The sequence below is a fragment of the Protopterus annectens genome, chromosome 7.part0 (assembly GCF_019279795.1).
Source record: "Protopterus annectens isolate FY-2018-M chromosome 7.part0, PAN1.0, whole genome shotgun sequence".
In the NCBI taxonomy this organism is placed as follows: Eukaryota; Metazoa; Chordata; order Ceratodontiformes; family Protopteridae; genus Protopterus; species Protopterus annectens.
In genome coordinates, this window is record NC_056739.1 from 40,581,064 (window position 1) to 40,603,471 (window position 22,408).

Below are 22,408 nucleotides of genomic sequence, written 5' to 3' on the forward strand. Positions count from 1 at the left end.
CTAGATCCCTCCTCCTTAACTTGGTTTACTTCTTATCTAGAAAACCGTCATCAGGCAGTACTCTGGAAAAGTTCACTATCTTCTCTCCTTCCTAACTCATTAGGAGTTCCTCAAGGGTCTTTCCTAGGCCCACTTCTATTTTCTATATTTATTAATGACCTCCAATCAGCTTTCCCTAACAGTACCTGCATACAATATGCAGATGATTCCACTATAATTTGCACTGCTTCCTCTCAAAATGAACTTCAGTCTCTTACTCAAAAAGCCTTTTCCACTGTTGAACAGTGGTTCTCTGACCGCTGTCTACTCCTTAACCCTAAGAAAACTAAATTGTTACAATTTTCACCTACCCGTAAATCTACTTCTCTAAACTTCTCTATTACTTCTACTGATAATACTCAAATTCACCCTGATTCTTCAACAAAATTCCTAGGTGTTACTATTGACAATAATCTTAACTATGATTGTCACATCAACAACACAATAAAAGTAGTTAATAAAAAGATTGGATCCCTGTACAGAATCAAACCCTTCCTTACACCTGAAGCCCGGACCACCTTAGCACAATCTCATCTTATTTCTACCCTTCTATATGCTTCCCCTATTTTCACTAATCTCTCTAAATGTAACCTTAAGAAACTAGCTACATCTTACCATAATATTGCTCGATTTGCTACAGAATCCCAGTTTAGAACTCATCACTGTCTAAACTTAAAGGAACTAGGCTGGCTTGAACTTCCAAACAAACTCAGCTATCAACAGCTCTTAATAGCTCACAAAATTCTATATCAACCATCTAAAACACCTATACTCAGTAATCTCTTGACTCCCTACAACAAACTAATAACTTCGTTCTTCAGACAAACTACTAGTTAATACTACCAAAGCCATTAATTCTGCAGGTTATAGCCTTTTTTCCAACTCAGTTGGCAAGATATGGAACAACCTTCCATCAAATATCTCCTCTTTGCCGACACTTCCACTCTTTAAAAAACAACTTGAAATTCATCTCAATAAACACTGGCTTTGCTCCTGTACCATCCCTGACTAACCTTCCTTCTTCCTTTCCTCTACCTCAATACCTCCTTCTCTGCTACAGTATCCTGACTGACTTCATTTGACATCATATCTTTGTAGATATAACTAATCTCATATATAATAATTATAAAAAAAAAAAAAACTTTCCAAGAGAATTTATGATCTTGTTATGGATTTTTTACTCCTACATGTGTATTACTTTTACTAAAATCTTCATATCTTGTATGCTTAATGCTTTTATTTGTTATGTATTTGTATTCTCTAATCTTGTTTTAACCAATGGAGCTTTTCTCCCAGGGCCTCCACTGAAAATGGACATATATCCAGCTGGACTAGCCCGGTCAACAAATGTAAAATAAATAAATAAATAAAAATAAGGAGTACTGAATGGTTTATAGAGAGTTTTATGGGCAATGGTTAGTTGATGGAATTTAATCACATTTTGTAGTTCAAGCCATCCTAGCTGCTTTATATTTATGCAGTGGTGGGTTCTGTAAGGGTTTCCTGTTGCAAATCTAGCGATGTTATTGTAGGAAGTTTCCAGTTTGCTGAGGTTATTTTTTGAAAGGTTAGTAAAAATAGGTGAGGCATAGAGGAGAGGAGAGATTAGATGAGTGTGAGCTATGGTTGTTCTAGCTGTGGGGGAAAGGTAAGGTTTAATCCTATAGAGGCAGCCAAGTTTTTTGTTGACAGTTTTTATTGTATTGTTGATATGGGTGTCAAAGTTCAGATTGTTATCTATGGTGATACCCAATAGTTTGGTGGTTGGTTCGGGTGATATAGTGATACCATTGGTAGATGCAACTGAGAAATCAAGTGGAGAGGATTTGTGAGTCGGATTAAAGAGGAGGAGTTTAGTTTTTTTGGGGTTCAAAATAGACAACGCTGTGTAAACCATTGTTCAACTGTGTTAAATGTCTTCTGCAAGAGAGAGGAGAGGAGTTCATATGTGGATTTGGAGTGTGGAGTGGGAGTCTCATGCATATGATGGCATGCTATTGGTGTGGGGATGGGATGATGAAGGTCGCTAATTAATAGAGAGAGGAGGAGAGGTAATCTAGTATTACTGAGGTTCTAGTGAATGTGTTGTAGGCTAGAAGAGTCTTATGTTTGCTTAATGCCTGCCTGTTGTGTCTGTCTTTGTCTAAGTAGGACTGAACCATTTTTATGGTAGATAAAGGTTGGTATAGATTTGAGTGAGTTATGATGATTGATGATGTCATCAAATGTGTCATGCTTTGAAATGTTTTGAAGAAACGTTAAAGGAGAATTATCTTTTTGTTTATGCAATCTGTAAAGGAAAGAAGGGCAGAAGCGCAGTGGTGAAGGTCTGGAAGTTATGAGAAGCATTGAGAGAAAGTGTAAGTTTTATTTTGAGTTAAGTGGTCCTCAATTTTGCCTATGGTCACATTCTCTTTTTGGAAAGAGAAAGAGTAGGGAAGAAGGGCAATAGGGCGAGGAATAGGAGTCTCCACCTATATGTTGGTTTAACAGAAGGGGTATACTTTCTTCCAACTTAAGCTAGGCATGTGTAAAGTAGATAGGATAAGAATGGAATTTGGCTGATAGCTAAAAACAGCTGATAGTTGATCTGCTGAGGGAGATAGTTGATCTAGTTTTATATGGGGGTTTAGTTTTTTAGTAGTTGGTTTTTATATAGATAGGTGGGGTGGGTTAGTAGTGGTGCTTCCAGGTTGTGTATTTATGTGTTTTCTTCAGGTTTGTTGCTACTTGTGGGCACATTTTAGGATTGCATGCTCACCTCGTGCATCAAATTTTTTCTTTTCATCCAATCATCAAGTTTTCTTTCAAAGTGCAAATTTCAATTTCTCATCCAGGATAAGAGTTTTCTCTTGGAGATGTATCTTTCTGCTCGGACAGGAATCTATCCCTCCGTCATATTCCTGTATATATTGTGGACTATTGTGACAGGTGGGGATTATATCCTTAGGAGATTGTTTATTGTGCTTAAGGGATGCTGTCTAAGGGGGATTGGGATTTTGATTTCTTATGGTATTTGGCAGTGATAATATAATTCTGTGATAGTATTGTGGGTTTGGAGTGCAGGTTGTATTGAGTAGGACTGAGTCTTAATGGAGTAGTTGAATTGTTTGAGATGGTCTGAGTAGGGTATCTATTATACTACTTTATCATACCTACTGTAGGTATTTCTTTGAGTTTCCAGTTGTTACTACTGCATACTTCTTTAGCTAATAATGTGGTACTAATGTATATTTGCTTTTGTTATATGTGTGCTATTGTAATATGAAATGTTGGTTTTGAAATGTGTCTCAGCAAGGATATTGGAATTACACAATATGGAATGTGTCTTGCGGGAATGTTTTCACTGGTCAGAGCACAGGAGTTCCATGATCTAAAATGTCATTCACACAATGTCAGGGAAAATGTCATCAAATGTCAGGGATGAGTGTCCACACTCAGAGAAATGTCACCAAAAATGTAACACAGTCCTGTACTAAAATCTGAAATGTGTCCCAAATGGTAATACAATATAATATGGTTTTTTAGAGATAAATACATTTCAAATAAAAACATTTTCAGGATTGAGGCCATTTAAGATGGAATTATTCCCATTTTCTCCCTGCTATTTTACAAGCAGAAGGTTTTACATTATGATATGTCCATTGATGCGTGTTAGATGGATGGATTTATTATCAAGGATGATTTGTGCTCTCCATATGTCATATGTCTCATGGATACAGGTCCTGACAATTCATACTCACATGGATGTATTTCAACAGAATGGTCTTAGTGTAGTCTATGGTTTTCACATGCCTGTCTCTTGTTTTCCAGTATTATATCATTTCCAGGATGTCTGCCCTGTCTGCTCTTCACATGGTGCTAGTTGTTTACAGGAATCAGGGATAGGGTCTTTGGACACAGAATGCAGTGCTAGTGTTTTTTATGCCCTGTATTGGTTTATTGAGAGGCTCTGTTGTTGCATTGAGGTCTAGGATATACTGTTGTAATGTCTGAGGTGGCATTGCACTCAATGATAGGTCCAAAGAATGCCAAATACAGACGAACAATGCCATACCTGATACTAGCCTTGAGCAACATAGAATGATTTTCTCACTGTCATGACAAGTGAGATTTCAATGAAGCAACTTGTGTATTAACTGTCCCTTAGTATTATAATGAACAGACAAAATGTGATCCTGTGGAGCTGTACATTAAGTATATGTAATGCTAGATCAGATGTGTCTGGACTTCCCTGTGTTAGTGTTACCTGTCATGTCTTTGGCTGTGTGTGTGTAAGTATCTCTCCTCTCATGCTGTCTGTCTGCTCAGAGTGCTCCTGTAGATTCAAATTTACTTGCAAAATTGCAATCATCTCTGCCAGCATTCACACTGACATTTAATCAGCGATTAGATTTGTCAGGGCATTTAAGGAGCAACAAGAAAAGGCATTTCCTGGAGAGTCTCCAAAGAGTTGTGACATAACTGGCTGTGACTAAATGGTTTGTTCAAAGCCTGTCTGTTCAGCTAGAGGCTAGTGTCAATCGCCACAGCCGCAGTTGTCACTATGTTTCTACTAATGCAGTCCTTCTTTCTTGCTCAAGATGAGGGTAGATAATGTGAAGCCCCAGTCACAGTAGTAACTGTTTTTCCCTTTTCTGTAAACCCTTTTTGTTTCACTCTCATGTCCAATAAGTGGACATAGTAATTGAGGTTTCAACAGCAAAGCCTCTCAACAAGGCCTTTCATTGTGTTTCTTTATTAGTTCTTTAGGGGTCATAATGTTCATTGGTCATTCATTTGATTTAGTGAGACATGAAGTGTACATTCTGGAGTCCAAGTTCTTTCCCAAGGTCTATTTCCAGGATGACTATTGCTAAGCTTATTCATGAGACTACATATCAGATTGGTAGGTAAGTCTGTTTAGTGTAATCTCAGAGTCTTGTTCCAGGCCCCACCTTTTTACACCAGGATGACTATTGCTGTGGCATCTATTTGAGGTCTCAGTCTGTTGTAGTAATGTAGTGCATTGAAGACAGAGAGTTGGTATTGAGAAGGCTAGTGATAGTAGGGGTTAAGTCCTGAGATATTATTTGAGTGGGAAGGCTGAGGGGAGAGAGGGTAAGTCAGGCTCTCATTCTATTGCTCAGGTTTTGATAGTACTGGTATTCATGGTTTTTGGTTTTTAGGGTAAGGGGGGAGAGAGTGTTATGTGCAGGTGGTTGCTCTTGGATTTGGGTATGCAGAGGTAGCTTGGGTTACAAACTGGGGTTCCTCCTTGTGCTTCCCCTTTTTAATGTTAATTTGATTTTGTTAAATTGATTTTTTTGCTTTTTATTTTGCCTTTAGTATGATGCTTTGTCCCTATTGAATTGTGCTTCTCTAAGTTTTCCCATTTTTTTTTTGTTTACTTGTAAGTTATTTTTTTATTTTGAGTGTGATTTTGGTTCCTGGCTTGTTTGAGTTTTAAGTTTTCCTCTCCCTTTTGGGGATGACTTTGCCCAGCTACATGTTTGCTTGTAGTTTCCTGTGGTTTCTTTGTGTACTGAGTTTGCATAGGGTGTTTCTCACTGAGTGTGTACATGGGGAATTTGGGGTACTTATATTTCACCTCTGTCTCCACTGTCCATGTTACTTTTGTTCTTAGGTTTTTAGTTCAAAGTGCAGTTTATGTTAGTTTTTAAGTTTAGAGGAGAGTCTTTTATTTGGACCTTACCAGGAGACATTTCGGAGATAGTTGTGCAGGGTTTTCCCAAGCCTGTGTGGACGCTGATTGGTGTATTGGCTATCTGTTCCAGGGAGTTTGTGTTTACAACAGCCAGGAATCTCAGTGTCTGCATGTTTGTTGTGAATAGGATTTCCAGGTAATAGTGGATGATGAAACTCATCCATGAATATGGTATTGGGTTGGATGGGTAGTGTTTGTAATATGTTTACATACATGGTATGGGTGTCCTGGCCTATAGCTTGCATGGAAGTAGTACTGGATTTTGCCTATTGTGAATTGAATCTGGAGCAGCTCAAGTGCATTGTCCTATTTGACCAGCCTTGAAGTATGTTTAGTTTTGATGTACATAGAGATACCTGCACCTTTACTCCCTGCCTATGAATTAGCTGGTCTAAATGTGTGGACAGCATAATAACCTTGCACTGCTGATGTGTTCTCCATGGCTGTAAGTCATGTGTCAGTGACCATACAGACATTTTCTGAGAGGTCAAATAAGTATCTGTAAGTATAGTCTAGGGAGGTATGTCACAGGTCATGTACTTCCACATGGATTATGACTGAGTCATATCATGGGAAGTTACTAGGCTAATAGGCTCTAGGGCCATCACAAGCCTAGCCAAGCTCAACCCTTATTTCCACAATCAGCACCAATTCCCCCAGTCCAAGAGAGACACAGGTGGAATCATTAGGTGAGTACCCTAGTCAAATCATGTGTAGCTTTTATTTCCCCTGCATACAGAGATAATTAATAGAAAGCTGTCTTTAAGTGTCACCAACTCTTACACTAGTGTCACTGCTATAAGTGCCCAGAAGTGGTATAGTTACTTACACTACTGCCACTGCTATAGGTGCTCAGAGGTGTCATAGTCACTTAAACTAGTGTCACTGCTGTAGGTGCCCAGACATGGCATAGTGATTTACACTAGTGCAACTACTATAGGTGCCCAGAGCTGGTATAGTCACTTACACTAGCATCACTGCTATCAGGGCCCAGAGGTGGTAGTCACTTCCTCTTGCATCATTGCTATAAGTGCCCAATGGTGGTCTAGTCACTTATACTAGTGCCACTTCTATAGGTGCACAGAGGTGGTACAGTCACTTGCACTAGTGCCACTGCTACAGTTACCCAGAGGTGGTGTAGTCATGTACACTAGTGTCAGTGTTGTAGGTGCCCAGAGGTGGTATAGACACTTAATCTACATTTATTGCTATAGCTGCCCAGTGGTGGTATAGTTACACTAGTGTCACTGCTGCAGGTGTCCAAAGGTGGCATAGTCACTTGCACTGGTGTCAGTCCCATAGGCACCCAGAAGTGGTATAGTCACTTACACTAATGTAACTGCTATAGGTGTTATAGTAACTTTCACTATTGTAACTGCTATAGGTGTCCACACATGGTATAGTCACTTACACTAGTGCCACTGCTATAGGTGCCCAAAGGTGGTATACTGACTTATATTAGCATCACTGCTATAGGAGCTCAGAGGTGGCATAATCACTTACACTCTTGTCACTGCTGTGGGTGGCCAAAGGTGGTATATTCAGATATACTAGTCTCAGTGCTATAGGTGCCCAGAGGTGGTATAGTCACTTACTCTGGCATCATTGCTGTAGGTTCCCAGTGGTGTTATAGTCACTTACACTAACATCACTTCTATAGATTCCTGGAGGTGGTATAGTCACTTCCACTTGTGCCAATACTATAGTTTCCCAGAGGTGCTATAGCCAGTTACACTAGTGTCACCAGAGAAAGTAGTCATTCGGGAAAGCAATATGCTGCAACAATGCTCGAGGTCAAGGGGGAGATCAAGAACTGGTTCAATTACAAGCAGCAGAGCTCGCGAGTGACAGAATGCTCTGATAAGGTAGCATTTAACAGTACTGCCCATTTTCAGAAAGAGGCTTTTTTATTGTCGAAATGTCATAATTTGAATGCTAAAACATTGAATGAACGTACTTCTTTGACTTCTAGTACTAATGACTGCAGTCAGGTATACAATTAATTTAATGCCTTGAGCTCCTTGGAAACATCTGCTGATATAAGGTTTGCTGGACATTTAAATAACTGTTGCATTGGAATGCTGAATGACGTTTATGACTCTAATGATGATTATGTTCATAATAATGTAGCTACACCTCTTAGTTTTAATAATGATGCCAATTGTTCACTATCAATCACAACCAGTGAAGTATCTGATATTTACGACTACACTAAAATATTCTTTCACACAGGGAAGTAGGAAAATGTATTCCACATCGACAAAATAGAAATGTAAGTCAGCATCTGTTAGAAAGGTCTAGACAGAATGTATCTAATATTGTGAGTGACACTACTAAATGAAATGTTGATTGTTGTAACATGCTAGGAAACAATGCTATTATGGCATCCAATTCCAGTGATGAATGCACTGAAACTAATAACAGCTATGTGGTACCACCCACTGAAGTCCAAACAAAAACTCCTACTATTAGACTAAGTGTTGAATGTTCAGACACACTGCATCAAGGTTATGTTAATGAGATGACTAATATGATGAAACCGCTTGGAGACAATGTAACCAATGCTGATAGTATTGCTATTGGACAAAATTATGTTGTTATTGATACATTAACTTGTAGTCATATGACAGGAAATGATGTTATTATACATAATACCACTGATGAATGTGCTGATACTAACACTAGCCATGTGGTACTACCTTCTGAATTTCAGATAGAAACCTGTATTATTCCAGAAAGTACTGAGTCTTTGGATACACTGGACTAAAATTGTCAAAAATGTGAATTCTGTTAATGGATTGATTAGTATGGATAATACAGTATCCCATCCCTCCATAGTCAACCTTTCTAAGTACCAATAAACTAAAGCTGAACTATCTTTGTTATCACATGGAATTAAGTTTATTCCCACAGCCACTGATGATGTAGTTAATGCTGTTGCTGATTTGGGTCTGTTCTCTAGAAGTTTGAATTTAAAGAATATATATAGAAATAGTAATGATACTATGAATAATCATCCAAGGAGAAGTAGCACTTTTGTTCCAATAAGTGACCCTATCATCTCTGTATTCAATGAACTATGTGAGAAACAAATACATGATTATATACAAGGAATAATAGTTCTAAACATCATAACTTGACTTGATTAGAATGTGAAGCATTAAAATCACTACAAACTAACACACAAATTATTATAAAAGAGGCTGATAAGGGAGGAGCAATAGTTATAATGGACACTATATACAATCCATGATGGATCTTCTTAGGGATGAGTCTACATTTAAAGTTATTGCTAATAAGGAAATAGACAGTATGATTAGTAAAATAAATATGTCTTTATACGACCGCCAAGTAATGAATGACATAGACCTTGAAACATTTCATTATTTGAGTCTGCCCTGTCTTACCATCCCCATACGTTATGGACTTCCTAAGATTCATAAGTCTGTCGAGGAACCACCCATGAAGCCCATTGCCTCAAGTGGTGGTTGGATTACAGAGCCTATATCTGTCTACATCCAAAATATACTAAAGGAAAAATTTGTACCTAGTTATATTAAAGATAGTGGTGATTTTTTATCCCAGCTTTACAATTGGTATGATAACGTTAGTAATCAGGACTTTTTTCTAGTGACACTAGATATAAAATCTTTATTTACCATCATCCCTAACACCTATGGAGTTGATTGTGTCAGACAAATACTAGTTGAGCATGGTTTGGTTAATGGTAGAAGTTCTGAGACAATTTGTGAACTATTAGATCTGGTTCTAGAAAACAATGTTTTTGTTTTCAATAAGCAAATTTACCATCAAGTATCGGGCACTTCTATGAGCACTGCTGTAGCAAATACCCATGCTAACTTGAGTCTGAGCAGATGGGAAGAAAACTTTATATATGGTGTAAGTAACCCTTATGCTAGGAATGTTTCATTCTATAAGCATTTTGTGGATGACATTTTCCAGATTTGGCAGGGTACTATGTTGGATCTACAAAACTGTTATACATACTTGAATGAGACTGTTGAATTTCTTAAATTTGAGATGAAGTTCTCTGACAAATCCCTAAGTTTCTTGGATATACAATTGATACTTTCAGATCATGGATTACAAACAAGTGTCTACAAGAAGGATGTTCAAGTAAACAAATATCTCCATAAAAAAGTATGTACGCAAGGAGAAACTTCAAGAGTATCTTAAAAAGTCAGTACTTAAGAGCCAGTCAACTCAGTACAGAGCTGGCGGTATGTAATGCTCAGATGCAGGAAATGACTGTAAGTTTTTTGGAGAGGGGATACAATATGACAGAAATAGAGACAGCCAGGACACACCAATAAGTGTACCACCTCCTTCAGTGAGTAGATGAAAGTTTATTCACACCATAAACACCACGATACATAAGCCATCAATGTAAAACATCCAAAGATAAAACACAACATGAACGGATGAGCGCTTTCACTCACTATATGTGAGCTTCCTCAGAACACCTATACTATGTTGAATACGCCTTAAATTCAAAATCTGGTGCCAAATATCAGCTGTTCGTTTATAGTTCTTAAAGCAGCAGTCAAGTTTACCTATACCTTGCATATACCTAACCAGTCTCTATAAAAAGGCTGAAACAACTATACCTTAATAAAAAGGAGATAATTTGGACAAAGGAAACATCAGAAACATTATAGACACTATTATAAAATATTAAGACTGTTATAAAAAAATTATATATATAAATATAATTAAAAATACTTAATTAGGACACTAAATACCTTCAAAATTAAAAATAATAATTAAAACTCTAAGCTGATTCATTGAACTGTCACACGACTATAAGAATGCATCGCTGATTACTACCATGTCAGGAATCGTATATTATTTGGCTGTCTTGGGAAAAACTTTTTGTCATACAGAAATTTATCATTAGGAAACATGGGCAGTAAGGACAATGGAGCATTAGTATCAGGTTTGTGCTCTAAAGAAAATCAAATAGTTATATGTGGCAATTGTAATGATCGCAATATATTAACTGCTCATAGTAGGGGTAATGAACTATCTGATGACAGTTTCACCGTACCTAACAGACAAAGCTCTGGTGTGCGGAAACTTATTAAAGATACTGGTAACATTCTTGATATAACTGAACCACACAATAACAGTAAAATCAATATGACTGACTTTACATTTGACTTTTCAATGTATGAAATAGATGAGGAAGCAAAACGGACAGGAACAAAACCTAAACAGAACCTCCCTATTAAAACGTATTCTTCAGTGACTGGGAACACTATGTAATATAACAATGATACAAAAGTCCATTCTACTATTCCCCCGGACACTGTGTTGGGAAGATCGGACAAAGGCAATAAAGACATGCATTTTAACAAATTTTTAACTACTTGTTGTAACTTGGACACAGTCACACAAGCTTATGAGAAAGCCAAACCCATTACAAAATCTATGGGAAGCTTGAAAGATATGATATATGTTTTAGGCAAGTCATTGAAACAAATCAATGGTATAAAAGTGGACAATGCCTATTTACATAAATGCATTGAAATGAATATTGTACCTAAAGGGTTAAGATTTTTTAAAATGCCAATGGGAATTATATTGAATGAAGTTTGTATAACGGAATTTAATGATTTTTTTCGATGATTGTGGTCTTACATATATGAAAATACTCATCAAATACAATGATGAGAAATTAAGTAAATTAATACAAGAGGTAGAAACATTAAATTCCAATATAATTAACAATTTACTTTTTTCTGAATGGGAAAGGTTATATACCAAACAATTTAACATAGCTGAAAGGTGGATATCAAACATTTGTGATAGAAAACAGAAAAATATATTTAGAGATGTGGAGCAATATAAAAAGGGTGTGGCTTATGATTGGCAGAGGTATAAAGGTAGAACAGATTATGCAGATCAAGGAAATAGTAAGAATACATACGAAGGAAGGGAGTTTCAGGACAGCATTCCATCAAATAAATATGAGTCACATTTTTACAGGGAACAGGAAACATATGGACAACCCTATCGGAACAAAAATCAGAAACAGCATTCAAAGTATGGGAGGAACAACAACAGGCAACGGGGAAGAAAGCGAAATTGGTAAAGAAAAAAAACAAGGTTAAATGTAAGAGCAAAGAAATCACAGTACAAGACAATATTTATACATGTGATCATTTTTAAATATATCATTTTTCAGATTTAGATATATGTAGTTCACATTTTGATGTACTGGCCAAAGGTATGAAATACATACCTATTCCACATTTCAATATAGTGGATTGTCTTTGTGAGGTGAAAAAATTTACTAGCAAGATCAATTTAGCCATTTATTTTAATAACAAACCCAATTTACACAATTCTGTGAATAGGGACAAAAATGTGAACAAGTTTAAGGATGCAGAGCTCAAACTTAAAAGTACATTCATACCTCCCAGCTACCCTAAGGTAGACATATATGAGAGAGTTGTGACCAGGGAGTTATATAACATGTATGAAGAATATAAAAAAAACAGTACTGAATAGTAATCTAACAGATGAAGAAAGTAAAACTCTGAAGGCATTACAGATGAATACACAAATCAGAGTGATGAAACCCGATAAGGAGGGCAGGGTAGTCATTTATGACAATATGTAATATATTATGAAAATGTAGACATATTACACTTGTCAGGCAATTATGAAACAATTTCAATCAATGAAATTAACATTGCATACCAAAGAATTGATTCATATCTTGAGGAGTTCCTCATTGATGGAAGGATATCCAATGAGATTTACAATTATTTGAAGGTTAAATATCCTACAATGGCTACCCTAGTAGGGATACCTAAAGTACACAAAGACACTACCAATCCCCCATTTCGACCAATAGTGTCAGGTAGCCAATCAAAAACATTTCGTATTGGCAAATACATAGATATATTGTTAAAACATGTTTATAACAAAATTTCCCATATGGTCAAAGACTCCTGGGAATTTTTAAGCATGTATCCAATACATTTTTGGCGGGATGATACATGTTTGTAACCATTGATGTCATCGATTTGTTTTCATGTATCCCCAAACAACCAGGATTAGAGACATTTTGCAACAGTATTTCCAAACATTCTGAATTGGAATGGGATGAAATTTGCCTAATTATGGAATGTATGTCTTTGGTTCTGGATTATAATTTCATTTATTTTGAAGGAGAACATTTCAGACAGACCAGGGGGGTAGCCATGGGGGCAGCCTGTGCCCCCATTTTTGCCAACCTGGTCATGCTGGATTGGGAAGACAGAATTCCTTTTCCTAGTACATTTTACAAGAGCATCTTACATTATTCCAGATTTCTTGATGACATACATATAGTATGGGGAGATACATGGCAAAATTTTGAAAGATTTATTGAATTTTTGAACAGCAGTAGTGAATTTTTAAAGTTTACATATTCATATAGTTTTGATGGGATAGCATATCTTGATACCTATATATATAAGCGAGATGGAGAGTTAAAATCTAGAATACACAGGAAAAATACCTTTGTGAACGATTATTTGGCATATGATAGTTGTCATCCAACGAAGTTAAAACAGAATATATTTAAGGGACAATGAATTCGAGCCACACGTACGACCTCAGATTACAACGTAATGAGGGAGGAGGTTGAAGAACATTACAGGGTTGTTCAGCGATAGGGGTTACCCGTCAAAGATGTTGAATGATATAGGACAATATGTAATGAATGAGTGAGGAAAAAAATATAAGCCTCTTTTTGGAGCTGGAGTAGTCAATAGTAGTACTAATGTTATAAATACTATTAACAACAAAAATTATGGTACAAAAGACACCAATTGTCACTAGAGGTCATTCATTATATGTCATAGTCCCAATTCAGACCAGGTAGTAGATATTATGAACAAATTCTGGTATTTATTATCCACAGATGGCAGTGTGAGAGATATTGTGGGTTACAAACCAGGAATAGTTTATAAAATGGGTTGCAATATAAAGAAACTATTGCAACATTCTCCTAGAGAAGGTATGAAAAGTGTAAAGATCAATGAATTGCAGAATGTATTAGGAGGTACTAAAAAATGCGGTGCATGTAACCAATGTAAATATATATTGGAAAAAGATAAAATATATATTTACAATGAACATAGACAGTTGGTGAAATTTAGAAAAGGCAACTGCAACACAAAAATGGTGATATATATATATATATATATATATATATATATATATATATATATATATATATATAGCTAAATGTGGTACATGCACCAGCTATTATATAGGTAAAACAGAAAGAAGCTTCAGGAAGCGCATATATGATCACATTTACAGTATATCTAAAAAAGATTCTACAAATGCGCTATCCAGACATGTTGAGAAAATGGGGGGCAATCATGAATTTAAATTTGCCATATTAGATATTATACAGAATGATCTTAGAGGAGGTGACTTTAAGAAAATATTAAATTTTAAAGAAATATGGTGGCAGCTATTTCTGGATGCAACCAGCGCACCGGGAATAAATGATTTTATTTCATGTAAGCCCATCTTGGAGATGGACTTGAGATAAAATAATAATTATCAATAATATCTGTTCTAAAAAAATGCTTCCTAATAATACATTTCTGTATGACAAAAAGTTTTTCCCAAGACAGCCAAATAATATACGATTCCTGACATGGTAGTAATCAGCGATGCATTCTTATAGTCGTGTGACAGTTCAATGAATCAGCTTAGAGTTTTAATTATTATTTTTAATTTTGAAGGTATTTAGTGTCCTAATTAAGTATTTTTAATTATATTTATATATATAAATTTTTTTTATAACAGTCTTAATATTTTATAATAGTGTCTATAATGTTTTTGATGTTTCCTTTGCCCAAATTATCTCCTTTTTATTAATGTATAGTTGTTTCAGTCTTTTTATAGAGACTGGTTAGGTATATGCAAGGTAAAGGTAAACTTAACTGCTGCTATGAACTATAAACGAACAGCTGATATTTGGCACCAGATTTTGAATTTAAGGCGTATTCAGCCTAGTATAGGTGTTCTGAGGAAGCTCACATATAGTGAGTGAAAGCGCTCAACCGTTCATGTTGTGTTTTATCTTTGGATGTTTTACATTGATGGCTTATGTATCGTGGTGTTTATGGTGTGAATAAACTTTCGTCTACTCACTGAAGGAGGTGGTACACTTACTGGTGTGTCCTGGCAGTCCGATAATTTCGTGGATACTTTGGTTTTAGAAATAGAGACAGCTAGGAGGGATGCCCTGACATAAAGGGACTCTGTAACCAGACCCTATTTTTCTGTTAAAGAGGATTCCAGTACTGACACTATGAGTTCTAGTAATGGACAACCCCTTAGATATCTCATGACATACAATAGAATGAGCAGAACAATTGAGAATGTTATAAGAAAAAATTGGTTTGTCCTGAAATCTATATCCGGTCATGAAAAATGGCTCCCAGACCAACCTATGTTTACTTACCATAATTGTAATAATTTGAAACAACTTTTATGTTACAAAGATTTTTCTTTGAATAATACACAAGGAATTGAATTTAAGAAAAAAAGGCACTTTTCCATGTCACAATTATTCATGCTGTATGAGTATTAATCAGTGCCCAGAATTTATACATCCTATGAGTGGCAGGAGATTCACTTTTCACTGCACAGCAATGTGTAATACCTCTGGTATTATATATCTTGCTACATGTAAGAAATGTTCAGGATTTTGTGTGGGCAAATCAGTCTGGCAACTGAGGGATAGAATTATTGAGCATAGGTCAGAGATCCGTAGGAATATACCCACTAGTTCACTGGATTGCTATATTTCTGCAATGGGTGCTGCTCATGAATTTGACTTCAGGGTCATATCTATTGTATACCCAGGTATTAGACGTGGAGACCATGTTAATAATGTGGACGTGAAAGAATATGAATGGATAGTGAGGCTTGAAGCAGATAAAGACCCAGGCTTAAATAAACAAGTTACACTAAAACCTATTTTAAAAAATAAACAAAGGAAAATTAGAAAAAATGCGAGGAAGATACGTATACACTCCTTATCTCTCTTATCACTGTTTCTGTACCTTTAGAACTGGGTGTTCACCTTCATCAGTTAATGGCTGTGTCATGTGCTACTAGTATAAATGTGGGTTTTAACTTCTATTTTGTGTAAGACACTGAGGAAGGATGTTTTTGATATCCGAAAGCTTTGTCATTTTTAATACATTTTATTTGGCTTGCCGGTGTGGAGAGACTATTTTCATTTTTTGATGTTGCTTTGGTTTTTCTCTCCACCTTATCGCTTGTCCCACATTTTTATCGTTTGAGTTTGTCAATCTATAGGCACCGAGAAGTGGTATAGTCACTTATACTAATGTAACTGCTATAGGTGTTATAGTAACTTTCACTAGTGTAACTGCCATAGGTGTCCAGACATGGTATAGTCACTTACATGAGTGCCACTGCTATAGGTGCCCAAAGGTAGTATATTGACTTATATTAGCATCACTGCTACAGGAGCTCAGAGGTGGCATAATCACTTACACTCTTGTCACTGCTGTGGGTGCCCAAAGGTGGTATAGTCACTTACTCTGGCATCATTGCTATAGGTGCCCAGTGGTGTTATAGTCACTTACACTAGCATCAATTTTTATAGGTTCCTGGAGGTGGTATAGCCACTTCCACTAGTGCCAATACTATAATTTCCCAGAAGTGGTGTAGTCAATTACACTAGTGTCACTTTTGTAGGTGTCCAGAGGTGGTATAGTCAATTACACTAGTGTCACTGTTGCAGGTTCTCCAGAGATGGTATAGTCACATACTCTAGCATCATTGTCATATGTGCCCAGAGGTGGTATAGTCACTTACAATAGGATCACTGCTATCAGGACCCAGAGGTGGTATAGTCACTTAATCTAGCATCATTGCTATAGGTGCCCAGATTTGGTATAGTTAAGTATACTAGCATCACTTCTATAAGTGCCTAGTGGTGCTACAGTCACTTGCACTAGTGCAACTGCTATAGGTGCCCAGAGATGCTATGATCACATACACTAGTGTCACTGCTATAGGTGCCCAGAGGTGGTATAGTCACTTACAGTAATGTCACTGATGTAGATGCCTAGAGGTGGTATAGTCACTTACACAAGAGCTATTGCTATAGGTGCCCAGATGTGGTATAGTCACTTAAACTACTGTCACTGCAGTAAGTGGCTATGCCACCATCACGTGCACTAATGTCACTGCAGTAAGTGACTGTCCCACATGTGAGCAGAAAAAAACAGGTTTCCTGATATTATTTAAATGACTGTAAATAAAACAGTTATTAAATAAACCTTGTGTGCAATAACTTATATTATAACTAAAATACAGAAACTTATTAAACACAAATTACTCTTTCAGACTAGAAATCACCATCCATAACTTCTAAATTTAAATTTTATTCTTTAGTGGTATGATTTGTCTCAGTACCTTTGATATCCAGGCTGCCTAAATTGCTTGTTAATTATATGTTTATACCAGTTCCTTTGCCTTATACTTGAAGTGCTCCCTCTTTACCTCCTCAAATAGTTGGTTTTTAACCATCTAACTGGATGTTAATAAGACCTTTGTGACCCTGATCCTACTACAATAGAAGCATTTGAAGGATATAAAACAATGGAGGATAACATCTTATTCATGAAGCTGATCTGAAGTTATACATGTTCACTTATATAAGTCAGGCTGGTAAAGGTTTAGGTACCACCAGAATGTATACATGTACACTTATATTAGGCAGGCTGGTAAGGGTTCAAGCAGTACTCAGAAACTATACACATTCACTTATATTAGGTAGGTTGGTAAGGGTTCAAGCAGTATCAGATGCTATACACATTCACTTATATTAGGCAGGTTGGTAAGGGTTCAAGCAGTACCCAGAAGCTATACATATTCACTTATATTAGGCAGGTTGGTAAGGGTTCAAGCAGTACCAGAAGCTATACATGTTCACTTATATTAGGCAGGCTGGTGAGCGTTCAAGCAGTACCACCTGATACTACAAGTATTTACTTTTTATCCAATAGGTATAAAAATGACATGGATGCTGAATGACTATTTGTTATGTAAGCAGCAATGAGACGATCTCAATCTCTTGATCAACTTTATGGTTAGTACCAATATTCTACAGTTATATTTAAATTAATGTGATTATCTATTTTATCAAGAAGCCAGAACACGTAGTCTCAGTTTCCTTGAATAAGATCACCCTACCCTTGCCCTCCCGTGTAGTGTACCCAGGAATCAGTGTCATTACATATTAAAAGCAATAATCATATTTAAAGCACCTCAGTGTCACACAAGTTACATTTCTTACTTTACTCATCACCATAAACCAAACACACAGCTGAATAATAATAATAAATGACAGAAAAGAAAGAGAAAGAAGAAAAGAAAGAAAAAGTAAGGGAAATAATGGAAGTTATATTTTTTGCTGAGTTCTGATCCACTTGGTCAGTCTTTGTTTTCCTTTCTCAATTCTACAGATGCTTTCACTTGTCCAGCAGTTATCTATACTCTCAGAATTCCCCAAGAACATTGTGGATAAAGCTCTACATACCTAGTTATTTTACATCATGTTGTTGTGTTGCTCTCTGCCCTCTTGGATTATATAGCATTAAGTGTTGGGTTCAGGTTTTCCTTATTCATTGCTTCTACTGCATGTTCTTTTTTAGGCTCATTCTGAGGATTCTTAATCACCCCTGCAGATCTGTCAAGAGCAGTAATCGATTCTAGATCTAGTTTACTTTCCAATTCATGATTTTCAGTCTTAACTTCTTCAGGTCTCCTTTGTAGCTTAGGTTGCTTTTGTCTAATGAGGTTTCACTTGACATCCCATTCTCACATTCCTTTCCAAGATGTTTTTATGTCTGCAGTTTTAGCCTTTGTGTACTGACCTGTGACAGAAGCTCTTCTCCTTTATCAGGGGAGATCAGTATGACCTTCTCCATGTCAACCCACAGTACTAAGATAGCTGGCTAAATCAGGGTGGAATTATATTCTGAAATGGCAAATTTTGCTGCTGCTGCCTGCAGCATTGACTTTTGTAAGGAATGCATCTCTTTTGGGTAGTTTGCTGTGAACATGAAAACATCCCCATATAACACTGTTATGTTTCTTGCTTTTAGTGATGAAACACACTTATGTTTGTATGTATAACATAGTCAGAAGGACAAGCCTTCCTTTGTTTTGACTGCACTGTTAAGGCTTACAAACCTTGTGTATTCTCAATGATACCAGGTACATCATACCTTAAATTAGCTTCTCATAAAAAGACAGTAGCTTTGAATCCAGCACTAATTCAGAAAGCCCAGTGATCTATATGTTTATCAGCAATCTGATTTCTAATATTGTTTTTTTACAGTTCATGAAAAACTTTTGTTTATTATACTGGATTTTTCTCTGTTCCTTTCATGTTCGAAAAGTTTGATTTCTTCATTTCATTGAGCAAGTTGAGGTTCCACTGATGCTAATTTTTTTTTCTTGGTACCTCGGAGCAGCTGTGTGCAAGCTTCTAACTTGGAAATTACTTGGAAAAACCATTTACATCATAACATCTCCTGTTAGAAGTGATCATGAATGTGACATGATAGATTATGTATACTTTGGGCCCTGGGCTGCTTTAAAATCATGGTACCCCCCTGCACACATTTTTATGAACATGCATAAATGCACGTGTTCTTTGATTCACCTTCCTGATTGCCTTAAATGATCTTGCTTATTTAATACAGCAACATTTGTTAAAGTGTGTTTTAAATTTGAATTTTGAAAATGTTTTCCAGTAAACAGTGAAACAAACTGTATGAACTGATGAGATTTTTATTTCAGATAATTTTAACCATATAAGGCCAGTCAGACTGCTGTCATTCTAATCCACAGATCTCTGTACTCAGAAATTACTGACACCTCACTTGTCTCATGATAAAATTTGCCACAGTAAAATATTCCAATTGGCTTTATCCAAATGCACACAAGTTCTGAAAACAAAAAAAAACAGACTAACAACATTTATTGACTCAGTAGGGTATATCCACAGACATCCCCCAAACCCAGTGATTAAAGTTACATTGTTGACTGCATCCTCTTCACGTGTCAAAAAATTAATAGCAATAATAATGACCAATTTCAAATTTGTTTTACACAAACACATAGCAGACAAAGTATTCCCACTTAATACACACGCACACACACATTACTCCTGCAAAGTCATATCACTATACTCAGTATCCTACAGACTGCTAATAAGTGACCTGTGTCTGGCATGCAAGGAATCTTCTGGCCCAATACTGATAGATTTATTGCACATAAGCAAGTCAAATATAATCAGAAATACTTTGTCTAGGAATCTAAACCTCTTCTGCAACATCAACAGAATAGTTTGGAGGGCTAGGTATACCTTGAGAAAATAGCACTGCTCTTTAACATACTTCCCATCCACATAAAACAAAGTTCATTCCTGTCCATATTCAAGCACAGCTTGGATCTATGGATGGGAAACAGAAAATTTACCCCAGGACTGCCTCCTGTGTTACTAATGGACAGAGGCATCTCCTAAATGCTTTATCCCTTCCATCGGTCTCCTCAAATGATGGTAACATTCAACATATTTAGACTATATTACACAATCCAGGCTTATTAATGAATTTATTCATTCTTTAGTGCAATGAATAAAGCAAAACAGTTAAAGATCATATAACTACTGCAGCAGCATTTGTTCAACACCCTGCAAGTCATGCAAAAATTGTATGTATTACTGCATACAACATTATGTTTGGGGGGCTTACATGCCTGTAGGGCACTTAGATCTCATTTTTGACTGCCCTATGTCTTTTCATTTAGCAAGAATAGCTATTCCCTCTGACGTCACTCAGTGCAAGTCTGACCTACTTGAATAACTGATGCTTTATTGTTGCAGCACACACGTTCAGAGTCAACAGAGCCAGATCCTGTACAGATGAGGTTCTATACAGGATAATGAATCAGGCCCATCAGCAAAAGCAGTATCCCATATAAACACTGTTCAAAATTGTCAGTGTATGTATTATTTTCTTCTTAACTATTACAATTATCACAAAGATTTGGATTTTATTCAAAGCTTTTATTTCCAGTTTTACAGAAAAAAATATACTGATAGCTGTTTTCTAAACAAATGAAAACACTCACATTGAAAAGAGACCTAGCACCAGAAGCAAAATACTTATCTTCCCCTGAAATTCGCATTTATAGAAAATGCATCTGGCAACCCATTAAACTACAAAAGATGTACTGGGATTAATATTCAAATAGCATATAGTGAGGCAATGATTAGCAACTATGTGAGGGGTGCAGGAATTCAAAACACAAATGTGTTACACATTTGCTAGCAGTCTAGACAACCCACTGGACAGAACTAATTCTTTTCAGAAGCAACCTAGGAATACTGTCTGTACTACAGATAAATAAGGCACATTGGCATGATAAATTCATATCCAACTTATCTGTCAACTCTGGAAAAAAAAACACTACATGTCAAGCAGAGTAGCACCCTTGCCACCTTTAAGGTAAACCTAGATAATTGGATGAGCAGTCTCAAATTCTTTTCTGGTCTACCTTGTTTTTACTTCCTTGAGGCTAGAGGAAAATTTTGAAGAGTTTTTTTTATTTTGCCTAGTACTTACCTATGAACCTATGAAATAGGTTATTCAAATCTTGTAGTACTGAAAACAGTTCTTTAACAGCTCATAATCTTACTCATCTGCAGTAAGTGCTAGACAAACTGTAGTAGCCCAACACAGTAAATTTCACACCTGTGTGTCTTCAAAAATAAGCTAAATTAAAAATGGATTCATAGTTAAAATATTAATATTAGACTTGTGGATATCATTCTGTCCAATTTGTTCACAGTTAAATAGTAAACAAATAAATGAAACCAAGAGGGTAAGGCACACAAACAATGGCTGCACAAATAAAATAAGATAAAGTCTTTAATGTTCAATAACACAAGTGCTTTTGTCCTGCTACAATCCAGGACTTTTCAAAGTGAATAAAATACAAACATTCCTATCCCTCTTTAATTACCCTCCTCTTAAACAAAGGTGCCAAAAATATTAGAATTTTTTTAAAGAGGCAAAAATATTTTCTTAGTGAATTCCTTTTGGGCATTTGGATTGTGTACATTTGCCCCTTAAAAAAATTCTAATATTTCAAACACCTTTGTTTAAGAGGAGGGTATTTAAAGAGGATAGGAAAGTTTGTATTTTATTCACTTTCAAGAACTCTTGCATCGCAGCAGGACAAAACAGCTTGTGTTATTGAACATTAAAGACTTTATCTTATTTTATTTGTGCTGCCATTGTTTCTGTATGCCGTAACTGTTTGGTTTCATTTATTAATAAACAAATTGCTGACTTTCAACAGAAGAATGAAACCAAGGATTACATTGAAAGAACATGGTTCATTTGATGATGCTCCTGTTTACTCCAATAAATGTTCTTCCTTTATATGATAACTACTCTGATTCATAGATAGTTACCAGGCTTCCAGTCCAGGGGACCACTGAGGAGCCTGGCCCAGATTCCCAGCTGACCAAAAGCACTGTCTGGTTGAGCAACATCAGAGATGTTCTAC